General features: G+C 38.8%; 1 protein-coding gene across 2 annotated transcripts in view; it reads right to left on the bottom strand.

Annotated features, from left to right (window-relative positions):
- The window catches only part of MAPK10 (mitogen-activated protein kinase 10), a 585,543-nt gene that overhangs the window by 526,719 nt on the left and 45,738 nt on the right, over positions 1–13,086 (bottom strand). The gene's annotated exons all lie outside the window — the stretch shown is intronic.

Here is a 13,086-nt window from a genome sequence, read left to right on the forward strand (position 1 = left end):
TAAAAATACAGCCTCCTCAGGGATCCTGTTGCCATAGCCACTAAATTTATTTACCTTACAGCTCCCAAGGCTCTTCATTAACACTTGTCTTTCCCACTACATAATGTTTCCTTGTATTATTTACCTCTCTGGAAGGCAGAGCACTGTCTTTTATGTCTTTCTACTCTTCTTAGTGCTTTTGATTATGAATGTCACATTTTCTTTGAAATATAACCAGAATGCCACTACATTTTCAAGAATCATAATTATCAATCCATAAAAAAGTTTTTTAAATTAGTCAGAGAATTTAAGTATGAACCTATTTATTATTTTTAGATTTTACTCCTGTTTACCTAAGTTCCAACAAAGTTCCTGCAAGCTGTTCTCAGAACCCACTGAATTCCACTTCAACGCTCCTTAGGTATGAATCATAGAGATTTAATATACTGTCAGCTTGATAAATTCTGCTCATTCTAATAAAAATTTCCAAGACAATATAGTATGAATATTCTTCTTCAATCCTATAATTCACTTAAATGTCTTTGTGGAATTTTCATTAAATTTCTCAGTAGGATGGTTTCTGGTAAAATTCCCAGAGTTTAGATCATGCCATTGATCACTATTGTAAATATTGTCTGGGCTTTATCTAAGCCTACCTAGACTATAATCCATTATAAAATTTCTTCCAAATATTATTCTCTATTGAAGGAACAGGGTTTCTCAGAGGAATGCTGAATCTAGGGCTTGGGTAGGACATATACAGATGAGCCCAGAGCTCATGGATTACAATCCAATGTATAAAATAAATATACATGAATCCATATTGATACAAATGAAAGTGAATAAATAAATAAATGGGGTGAGAGGGAGAAGAGGTGGATTTTTCTTACAGATGACTTCCCAATGATATACATTGAAAGTCCTGCTTCTTGGAGGTACAGATTAATTCCCCACACACCCTCTCCCCGCTCAAGTGTGAGTGAGATTTAGTGACTTGCTTCCAATGAATAAGGCTTAGAAATGGAAAATAGTAACTTTCCAATGGAGAAATCTGACAAACAGCAGTTAACATCACTAGGCTTAGTCATGTGGATGGCATGTACTTATGATACGAGGTGATGAGAAGGGTGCTTTAGCCCTGTGATATTCTTTCCAAAAACTTGTAATCTCAACTTAATCATGAGGAAAAACATCAGACAGATCAAAACTAAAACACCTGACTGCTATACCACAAAACTATTCGGGTCATGAAAAACAAGGAAGGATTTGAGAAACTGTTACAGACTAAAAGGGATTAAGGAGATGTGATGACTAAATGTAATGTGGCATCCTGAAGTGGATCCTGGAACAGAAAACAGACGTTGGTGGAAAAACTAGTGAAATCCAAATAAAGTATGAAGTTTATAAATAGCGATGTACCAATGCTGGTTTCTAGGTTCTGACAAATACATGATGGTATTATAAGATACTATCATTAAGGGAAAATTTTGAGGAGTATACAGAAGTTCTGTACTACCTTTGCAAACTTTTGTAAATCTAAAATTATCCCAAAATAAAAAGCTAATTTATATAATACTTTCTCCAGTCATCTTTAGAAGCAAATGGAAACTTATTTGATCCTGCCCATGGAAGAGGCCCCTGTTCTATCCTGGGACTTAAAAAATCAATACAATGGACTCATACCATTTTGTGTACAGGACTTAATACTTTTTCTCAATCTTCTCATAACTGGCTTTTTACATCCTTGTTTTTATTTTTAGTTTTTTAGTAACAATAAAGAAATGGCCCCTTGAACTTTGTCTGAGAAGTGAGCACCTGAGATTCTTCTGCCAGAGCCAGCTAGAAAATTATAAAATTACAAAATTTAAGCTAGAAAATAATCCAAGCTAATTATTGCCTAAACATATTTAACGATTTATGCAAAATGGACAACCCAAGGGACACCTGAATATCTCAGTCAGTTAAGTGTCTGCCCTGGCTCTGGCAAGAGTCTTGGGATGGAGTCCCACATTGGGTTCCCTGCTCCAGGGGAAGCCTGTTTCTCCCTCTGCTTCTGCCTCTCTCTCTCTCTCTGTCTCTCATGAACAAAATAAAAATAAAACCTTCAAAAAATATGCATAATTCAAGAATCACATGAAGATACAGCCTAGGTTAACTATATTCTTTTCTATCAAAAATATACTTAATTCATCCAAGAATACATTTAAATGTATTCTGTATGCTATGAGATATCTCCATAAGATCTTTAACCTCCTATGGTAGTAAAACAACTTTCAAAAGGAAAAGTGCAAAACAAGCTAAACTCAAAGAATTTGATCCACCAAATTCCCAGGCTGAAATTTTGAAACACTCGCTGTTTATTTATATAGCACAGAATATTTCAAAATGTTTTATCAAATGTAATACAAATAATACCAGAAAATTTCTATCAAGTCTATGGCCATAGTATTTTTGTAGAATAGAGTAGACCCAAGAAAATTATGGGGTGTATCTTAGAAATTGACAGTGAGTCTAAGCAATTCAATAAGAAAGAAATAGAATGGGAACATTTTTTCATGTCCCTAGAAACTGATAACCTTGAGGTTCTGATCAACTGAAAATTGATATAGGAAAATGAGGAGATAGTCTGGATCAAGGCAAGATCGAGGCAATAACAATATCTACTAAAGAAGTTAGTGATATATAGGAGAACAAAACCCACACTAAAAATCTCTTCAACACTCAACAGGCAGTCCTTTTACATAATGCTTTGTACTAGTAAATATGCTTACATAAATCTGCTTTCTTTGGACAGATTTTGGTTTTCAATGTTTAATTTTACTTGACATAATTCAAAGAAGTAGAGCCAGGGCTAAGAAAGGGCTTTTTTGTTTATTTTTCTAGATGGAAACAGATGTGTACTAGGGCATATTCCCTCAATGAGCAACTAATGTACTGCAGTCACAAAGCCCAGACACTTACATTTATTCATCCTGAGGTTTCACAAGCTTTCTAGTGAATCGCTTTCTCTATTTTAATTTCAACTTTAAAACTTTCCTGAGTCGGACTTTACATACTGTCTTCTTAAAAGAAAAATTCAGTCTTGTTAAAATTCAACTTCACTTTTCTTCTTTCAGTTGTAGAGAACATCTCAAAAACAATTAGCTTTCTTGTGCCTAGGGTTGTCTTTCTTTCTTATTTTAATTTAATTTATTTTATTTTCAGTGTTCCAAAATTCATTGTTTATGCACCACACCCAGTGCTCCTTGCAATGCGTGCCCTCCTTAATACCCACTACTACTCCCCCACCCCCCTCAAAACTCTCTGTTTCTCAGACTCCGCAGTCTCTCATGGTTTGTCTCCCCTTCCGATTTCCCCCAACTCACTTCTCCACACTCCCTTCAGGAATAAAAATTGTCATTTATTTCAACATTGTATATTATACTAATTGAAAATGTATATTATACTTCATGATAATGGATTAGCATTGGAGGTGTCTATGTGAATAATGGTTTTCAGTATTGTAGATTTCTACGGAAATAAAGATAGGGGTGTGTGTGTGTGTGTGTGTGTGTGTGTGTACAAATATTTCCTATCTCTGTCCACAGAGAGAAATGGTGGCAGCAACACCATGGTAGTAATAATTGTACCTACCAGGCAGATCTTGGTTTCCAAATATAATTCTCCAATTTCCAAATACAAATTTGGAAATTCATTGGCAATTCACCAATTTCCAAATACAAATAAATAAAATAAAAGGAATCAGGGATCCCTGAAAAAATGGCTCATGCAAGGGCTGGGAAAGAGAAAGTACAAATGATCTTGGGATACTTTATTGTGGCATTAATAAAGAGGTATCCGAAGAATGATGGGTGACATGTCAAAAGGACACAGAAGCCAGCTTACTGGGACTCAAGTCTCAAAGCTTCCCTAAGAAATATTTAAAGTTCTTATCATTTGCCTAATTTTCTATCAGGTTGTTTGTGTCTTCATCATTTTGTTTTTCAAGATTCTTTGTCCTGTGAACCAATCCTTCCTAGTTTATATGTATAGAAATGTCTTCTCGTTCACATTTTATCTGGTCATTATCTTTTGATAAACCACTATTAGTAATTTTAATGTAGCTGAACTTATCAATTTTTTAATCTACAGTTTGTATTTTGTGGGCTTTGTTTTATAAATTTTTCCTATTCCAATTAAAATTATCTATTTTATAAAGATAGTGTCCTAAATTGTCTTCTAAAAGTTTAAAAGTTTTGCCTTTCATAATTTGGTCTTTAATCCACAGGGGTTTTTGCTTATATATGGAGGAATACAGAGACAAAATTCTTTTTGCATATGAATAACCAATTACTCCAGCACCGTTTTCTGTACTTTTCCCAGGTGAGTATTCTATCCCAGCATCACACCACACTGTCTTAAACCTTATAATAAATATTAATATCTTGTAAGGTAAATGTGTCTGTTTTGTTCTTTTTCTTTAAGTGTATTTTGGAAGATTTTAGTCCTTTTTTATTCCATATTGTTTATTCCATTAAACAATAACGTTGTAAGCTTTTATATCCAACCTTTCAAGATTTTGGTTGGAATTGCTTTATACCCTTTTTTTTTTTAAGATTTTATTTATTTGACAGAGGGAGATCACAAGTAGGCAGAGAGTCAGGCAGAGAGAGAGGGGGAAGCAGGCTCCCCCACGATGTGGGGCTCGATCCCAGGACCCTGAGACCATGACCTGAGCCGAAGATAGAGGCTTAACTCACTGCGCCACCTAGGCACCCTGGAATTGCTTTATACCCTCTTAAGCTAAATTGGCAGGAAATGTCTTTACCATATTCATTGTTCTTATCCACGAACATGGTACATCAAAAAATGTTAAACTTTTGTACTTATAAAAATAATAATGAAAAGACCGCCCCAAAATGGAAGAACTATTTCTAACAAACATGATGGTTCAAAGGTTTATATGACTAGGGGCACTTGGGTGGCTGTCGGTTAAGTGTCTGACTTGAGCTCAGGTCAAGATCTTAGGGTCCTGGGATCTAGCAGTTGGTCTGGCTCCCAGCTCAGTGGGGAGTCAACTTCTCCCTGTCTGGCTTCCTCTGCCCCTCCTACTGCTCCTGCATGCATGCGGGCACTGTCTCTCTAAAAAAATAAATTAAATCTTTAAAAACAAAAAAAAAGCTTTATATGACTAATATTTTTAAATTTCATATGAAATACCATGGAATAATGAGAAAGGATTTGACCATATAAGTCATAGGGAAGAAATAGAAATTAGAAATAAGTATGTGGGAAAATGCCTGGCCTGATTAATAGTAAAGAAATAAAATTTAATCACCTACAAGACGTAATTTCACCTAACAAATTAATTATTTTCAACAATGTTATAGGAGCGCCTGGGTGGTTTGGTCAGTTAAGGGTGTGCCGTCAGCTTAGGTCATGATCCCAGGGTCCTGGGATGGAGCCAGCATCAGGCTCCCTGATAACTAGAGGGCCTGCTTCTTCCTCTCCCTCTGCTGTTCCCCCTGCTTGTGCTCTCTCTCTCTCTCTCTCTCTCTGTCAAATAAATTAATAAGATCTTTAATAAATAAATAATAAAAATAAAAATGTTTTAATAGACACATCAGCTTGAGTCCTAGTGAAAATCAATGCTCAGCAAGGTTGAATGTTTGAGGTGGCTTGCTTTAAAACCTATTTGTATGCAACTGAAGAGTCTCTTGGAAAAGAACACTTTGAAAGGAAGAAATTAGGAATAATGAGTTTTAGCCAATAAAACAGCAGTTTTCATTGGTACAGTCTGGTCTGTCTTTCAGATATATCTTCTAGTTCAGCTCCCCCATTGAACTCCTACAGACGAAGGGAGAGAGGCCACCCAGAAAAAGAAAAAGAAGAAAATGAAAGAAAGGAAAAGGGAAAGGGAGAAGTAAAAGAAATCAAATCCAAATGAGCAATTTCATTATTTGTGAAGCACTGGAACATACCAGCACAGCTTGAGGCCTGTTAGATAGAGTGACACACTGGAAGAGGAGGCACCCTCCTGCACTTGGCCCAAAACATTCTGAAGCTCTAAACTTCAGCTACTCGGCTGAGGCAAAGACAACCAAAAGGAGGTGGGTATGTGGACACAAAGGTGAAGCCTTAGGCACTTTTAGGAAAATTTGATCCCGGGGCTCAGAGAGAATTTCCAAAACACTAAGTGCTCACAAATTAGCTAACGGCGGGGGTGGGGGGGGGGCAAACTGAACTTTGTAGTTTTTAATAGGCCTCCTTTTGTTCCCGAAAGCTGATAAGCTAGTGAGGGCTGGGAAAATCCTGTTGGGTCTGCAATTGGTGATAAGTGGTAGGATATGGGTAGGAGCATGAGAATTACCCCTGCCAACCCTCCTGACTACATTTTAGTGAGGTTTCCCTCTATCAGTTTTCATGGGAGGAAGGTTAAATGAGTAATGGGACAACTAAACAACTGGATAGATGATTAAATACTATGCAACCCTGTATTAGAAAACACTGTCGAGGGGTGCCTGGGTGGCTCAGTCAGTTAAGTGTCTGCCTCCAGATCAGATCAGGGTTCCGGGATCAAGCCCCAAATCAGGGCTCTCTGCTCAGTGGGGAGTCTGCTTCTCCTTCTTCCTCTGCTCCTCACCCATCCCACCCCGCCCCCACCCACTGCTTGTTCTCTCTTCTTTCTTTCTCTCTGTCAAACAAATAAATAAAATATTTTTTTAAAAAAGAAAAAAAGAGGGCACCTGGGTGGCTCAGTGTTTGGGTGACTGCCTTCGGCTTGGGTCATTCCAGGGATCGAGTCCTGCATCGGACTTCCTGCTTGGTGGGGAGTCTGCTTCTCCCTCTGACCCTCCCTCTTCTCATGCTCTCTCTCTCATTCTCTCTCTCAAATAAATAAAATCTTTGAAAAAAAGAAAAAAAGAAAGAAAACACTACTGATAGTAAAACACAGGGTATTAAACTGAATGTAGAAAGATAAACCTATGTTGGAAATTTTTAATTGAGGTTTTTCCTTTTACCAAATTACTTATTTTGTTTGGTAGCTCTGTACCTATTGGCTCAACTGGAGCTATTGCCTTAGGAGAACAGAAATCCACTGGTCTGCTTGAATGCATTTTTCACTCATAGTACGCTTACCACTTGGAAGCAAAGCATTGATACATAAGAGCTAAGCCACTGTGGGTAAATTAGGTTTTTTCTAATTAATATAAAGGACATGATTATAATTTTGAGGCAAAATCTAGAGGACTTGCATATAGAGATGACAAAAATTATTCACAGAATAAAAATAATGCAGTATTTAGCCTAAAGTCAATTTCCTGCCTGGTAGAAGGAAGAAGAAAAATTCCCTCCTAGGCTGCAGAAGAAAGACTGAAGAAAGAGGAAAAATGAAGAAAGACGTAAGAAGAGTCCCAGAGAGGACTGCCGCCCTTCCTGGGTTGGAATTCAAGATGGATTCCTGTGCTCCAGATAGGCTCCAGGATCAGAGAAAAGAAGGTACTTTGTTCCACTTCCTTCATGAAATCAGGGAGAAGCCACTTTTGGAATGCGTACTGACAACATAGGGTGGCTGCCGAAGACTATGAATGGCTACAGGTCAGGACTAGAGACAAAAGGGGCCTGTAAGAGCCACCTGCCCCCACAATCCTGATGGTTCCTGCAGAGCTGAGAACAATAACACAACCACTTGTGGGTGGGTGGGGGTGGAGGATGACCACAGTGGAGGATAGGGTGGCCCCATACTAAAGCCAGGGGAGATGGGTTCTCAGCAACATTGGGGAGAGATGACAAAACTTCCGGCTGCAATTATACTGCACTGCCCATGCCCAGAACACAAGGGATGTGCTAAATTAGCTGCAGATCAGTGGGGCCAGGAACCCACAGGCAAAATCCACACAAGGCAAGACCTCAGTCAGAAGGAACTGGATGATAACACAAGGCCCAGATACCCATCCCCTGTGGCAGGACGGCAACATGAGCTTCCCCTGTTCCCAGAGGTCATCCTAGGGAAGGAGGAAGTGAGGTGAAAAAGAGAGACCTTGAAAGGAAGTCTGAATGGGCAAGAAAATGACTTTAGTCACAAAGAAATGTAAAGTTATTTTTTACGCAAAATTTGTTATTACAAAACTAGGACATCTGTGTACAATGCCATTTTGACCTATCCAGTATTTATTCTCTCTTCATCTGACAAAAGCAGCTTGCTTTCCTGGGTCCTATTTTTTCAAGGCCTGGGTGTTCCTTTGACTTTGTAGCCTGCCAAGAAATTCCTTTCCTCCTTAAATTTGAAACTAGGTCAGTTTCTGTTATTTGCAACTGAAGAATGCCAGCTGATATGAAATACATAATCCCAATTCTGTACATGCACAAGAGCACACTGGAATGCACGCACACACGCGTGCACACACACACACATATACACACACACACAGCTCCGTGTGGAAAAGATTAGAAGGAAATAAACAAAATGTTAATAATGATCACTCTGGGTAATGAGATTACCAATACCGTTATTTTCTTCTCCCTTCATTTCTAAATTTCGTCTTCTCCTCTAAATTTCCGCTTTGCATTTTTATTCAGAATATGGAAAGAGAGAAGTATTGTCCATAATGTCCAGAAAAATAACATTAGGAAGCCCAATGACATTAATAAAACATGTCATAGGTCTTTGTCTCCAGGCATCCTGGGCAAGCATGCAAGCATGAGAACTATACGTCCTTGTGGGGCAACAGGAAGAGGACTCTTTGGAGTGCCTAGAGACCTAAGGTTTAGGTCTGACTCTGTCAGGAACAAGCAGGGGGCCTTCATTAAGTCTCTCAACCTCCCTGAGTCTCAAGTCTCTTCATCTGTGAAATGAAGGATTAAACTCCCTACAAGATCACAGAGGCACTGACCTGTCCACCAGACCCTAGCCTCAGGTTCCAGCTTTCAACATTTCTAGGATAAGTGTTCCAGTGATGCCAGTCAATGTTTTAACTTTCATAATCCTCTCAAGGGAACTCTGCTTGTTTTGCTTCTGAGACAGAAACCTAACCGTATCATTTTGATGTTTTCCATCTTGTGTTCATGCTGTCTCTCTCAGAAGGGACATTTTACAAGCCAATATTGCCTGTTACGAAAATGAGAATGCAGCTAGCACGTGACCCTGACATTAGTCCCCGATTAGCCCAAGAACCCCGAGTACCACCATACTGGATGGTGCTAGATCTCTTCCTATCGACAGCGTATTGCCTCATCAGCAGAGCCACAGACGGGGGGGAAAGGCTTAAAGAGGGACCTAGTGAAAGGCAGATTTGCTACTGCTGCCTCAATCCAGGAAATCGCAAAGCCAAGGAAGCCCAAAGGGGTGCAGTGCGATATTTCATGACATATTCTCTGTTAGTGGGGCTCTTTCTGGGGAGAGGACCTAACTGTAGCCCAGATGGGGACACGTAAAACGGTACAGCAGGAATGAAGCTGCAGGAATAACGAAGACCATACTAGCAACTTTTGTATCTATTCTAAACTAACCACGACTTCATCAAACTAATCTCTCACCTATTTTATTTATTTATTTAATTTTTTTTGGTCTTTCATTTTTATATCCATATCTTGCAACTTCCTCTGGAAATGTTCTTCCTCTTTTTATGTATAATGTCTAAACGTCCTCTTTGGCTTGCCCAGGACAAACTCCCCATGAACCAGAGTAATGCATGGCTCGACACTCTCCACCATGTCTCAAGAGATGTCTAACTTTTAGGGCTCTACGGAAAATATAAGTCCCAAACCCTTTAATTCTGTATAGTAAAAATTGACTTCCCTTCTTTTTGTTTATCTTAATTTCTAACCTAAAAGAAAAAAATAGAATGGAAATGGACTGGGTGATCTTTTCCCAAGAAAAACTTGAATTTTTTAAACTACTAAGAGAAGAACTAAAATTTGAATGCAGGAAAGATACAATTAAGCACACTTGCAACCTTGGCAAGTACATTAAGGGAGTGTAAAGGGAACAGGACTGCGTGGGAGTAAGGCTCAGTCCAAAAAAAACAGGCCCGGGAATGTTTCAAGATGAGATTTAAAGAGATGGAGTGAGTCACTAAGTGAAGAAGGGAAAGGAGAAGAGAAAACATAGTAGACAGTCATTCCAGTGAAAGAACCCCAAAACTAGCAGTAGGTAACTTTACAGAATAGAAATGAAAAAAAACAATAAAAGGTAGAAATGTCATTAAACTGAGACTGAAGAAAAGCAAACAGGGAGAAATGGTGATTTGTGTCTTTGCCAAAGTCAGTGTGCTGATGGGGAGGGAAAAGAATGGAGAATGTGGGAGGGATTGAGGAATTCCAATAAGAAGGTTATCTCCCCCAAAGAATGCTTGAGAAGGTTTGTTGGGTTTTTTTTTCCACAAGAGATTAAGTCATTATTCTAAAATAACCCAAGAGGTCATGCATTGCCTCTCTAGTGTTTATTATTATAATCCATGAGTAGAAAATAATTTTCTAATATGAAGGGGGGAGCAGGAGGTAACATAGAAGAGATAAAGATCCCTCAAATTAAAAACAAGAAGGTACTTAAATGACTTATGGTTTAAACAACCGTCCCCCAAGAAACTGCTGACTCTGCAGACAAAACTGATATCACAGCCTGCATCAGGGTTAAACTGCCTCCCAACCATTCTCACTGAAAATATAGCAGGATAGGAAGCTGCAAACATCTAAATAGTCCCTTATCTCTCTCTCTCTTCCCCTGTAAACTGTTTCAAGTCCCAACATCATTTTAATTCAATGAATCAAAGCATCACCTGCTTCCATTCACCAATTTCAAATCTAACACAGAAATCAGTGAGCAATGTAAACTAATTTAATAAACAGAGAAAATAGAAGTAAAATAAAATGAAGCCACTTTAAGTATAGTTCGTGGTTATAAAAAAGATCATTTTCATTTTGTTGACAATGGGGATTTCTGGTAGTGTGTCTATGTGGCAAACTTCAGAGACAACCATTCTATTGAAGGGCTAGAAAGGAAGTTGCTAAGACCAGATTGCTTCCTGTGGTGAACAAAGGGCTTTTGCTGACAGAGCAACTTCATGGTTACAGAGACAAGCCCGTAAGTTTTGTCCTTCAACATGGAAAATTGTTCATTTTCTTCTTCTTCTTTTTTTTAAAATGTCACTATTTCAAGAAGAAACAAGATCTTCCAACTTCCTTCCTAAGGAAGAATTTTAAAAACAAGAAAAGAAGGGAGGAAGGGGGGAGGACAAGAACGAAAGAAGGAGGAAGGCAAGTAGGCAAGAAAAACATGTCATAGCCATGTTTCCAAGTGTTGGGTTTTTTTTCCTTATTACAAATATTAACATTTGGACAGTTAAGGAGACAAAAAAAAAGGTATAAGGCCCACGTGTGTATCATCACAAGGCTAAGAAAGCAGGGCAGGGTGGGCACAAGCAAGGGTACAGGGTTTTGAAATGAGTGTAAGGATCTGTTCACCTGAAAACTTCTTAAGGGATAGAGTGGATGTTTCAGGTTAAAAGGCTGACTCTCAGGAATGAGTGCATGAAGAAGTAAGGTACTTTCTCCCTCATGTCCATTTCTCTCCCCTCATCCCTGATGTTACGGGCATCTGTGATTAAGACAGGGAAAAAGGCAGGTGTGTTCTTCCCAGAGCAACTTCTCGGAAACAGACACTTTTTCCATGGTTGTTAAGAGCATGATGAAAAGACTTGAGAAGAATTACTAAAATATCATCTGAGAATGCTTTCCAGGGGTAATTGTACCGCTATGGTAATGGAGGTAATGGAGGAGAAGCAAATTTGTCTTGGTAGGAATGTCCATAAATGAAATATATGTTGAAATATATGTTGCATTTTCCATGGCAGGATGTCAGGGAGAAGGCCTGAAGGGAAGTCCAGAGGGAAGCATAAAGACCCTGATAGACAGGAAAAAGAAGAGAGGTGTTGATGGGAAGAAGGAATACAGCACTTCAAACATTTGCTTCACTTACACTCTGACCAGGGGCGGTTTGCTTAATCCTAAATACATCCAAATAGAATTATCACCAATTTCACATTTTAAAAAGTTAATAATACATTAGACATACATTAGGGAGTATGGGTATCATTCTTCTTTTAAAAATAAAGGCAAACCACTGCAACAGAACTGGTTACATAATTTGCAAGATCCATTACAAAATGAAAATATGGGGCTCAAGGTGTTACCTGAGTGACTTAGTCAATTGAGCTTCCAACTCTTGAGTTTGGCCCCAGTCATGATCTCAGAATCTAGAGATCAAGCCCTGCGTGGAGCCCCAGCTGGAGCCCCACAAGTAGCCCAAGTCAGGCTCCGTGCTCCAAAGGAGTCTGCTTGTCCCCCTTCCTCCCCCTCTGTCCCACCCCTCATGCATGAGCACATGCTTTCTCTTTCTCCCTCTTTCTTTCTCTCTCAAATAAATAAATAAATAATCTTTAAAAAAAATTTTTTTTAATGTGGGGCTCAACTCTTACTAAGAATTTCAAAAGGGCAAGAACAGATCAGTAAACCAGACGAAGGAAACTACTAAGTGTGGGTCTTGTGTCACAGTACCAGACTTATACCCATAAAGTCAGTCCTGCCCCACAATTGAAAACAGATATGGATGGGTTCAGTAATGCATTCAGAAAAAAAAAAAAATCCCTGAGGTAAATTCCCACTGTAAAAGTTCAAGAGGGAGACCTGAATTATTGAAGTCAAAAGACCTCTTATCTCTGCTTTTCTATGAGCAGTAGCAGGTCTGGAGGCCCTCAGTGGTACTTCTAATCCTAGTATTTTTATTATCTCACTAGACTACAACCTGCTCACTATGAACAAGAGAGTTCAGAAGGTCATCATATACAGCTTTCAGATATGGAAATGACTAAGAACATATTTCAGATTGTTCTGGTTCTTTTCAAATACTTTTATAGTCTTATAATACTATGAGGCCCAGGGTGCCTGGGTGGCTCAGTGGTTTAAAGCCTCTGCCTTCAGCTCCAGTTATGATCCCAGGGTTTTGGGATCGAGCCCTGCATCGGGATCTCTGCTCAGCAGGGAGCCTGCTTCCTCCTCTCTCTCTGTCTGCCTCTCTGACTACTTGTGATCTCTGTCTGTCAAATAAATAAAATCTTAAAAAAAAAATTA

Source organism: Mustela erminea, chromosome 2 (genome assembly GCF_009829155.1).
Source record: "Mustela erminea isolate mMusErm1 chromosome 2, mMusErm1.Pri, whole genome shotgun sequence".
Classification (NCBI taxonomy): domain Eukaryota; kingdom Metazoa; phylum Chordata; class Mammalia; order Carnivora; family Mustelidae; genus Mustela; species Mustela erminea.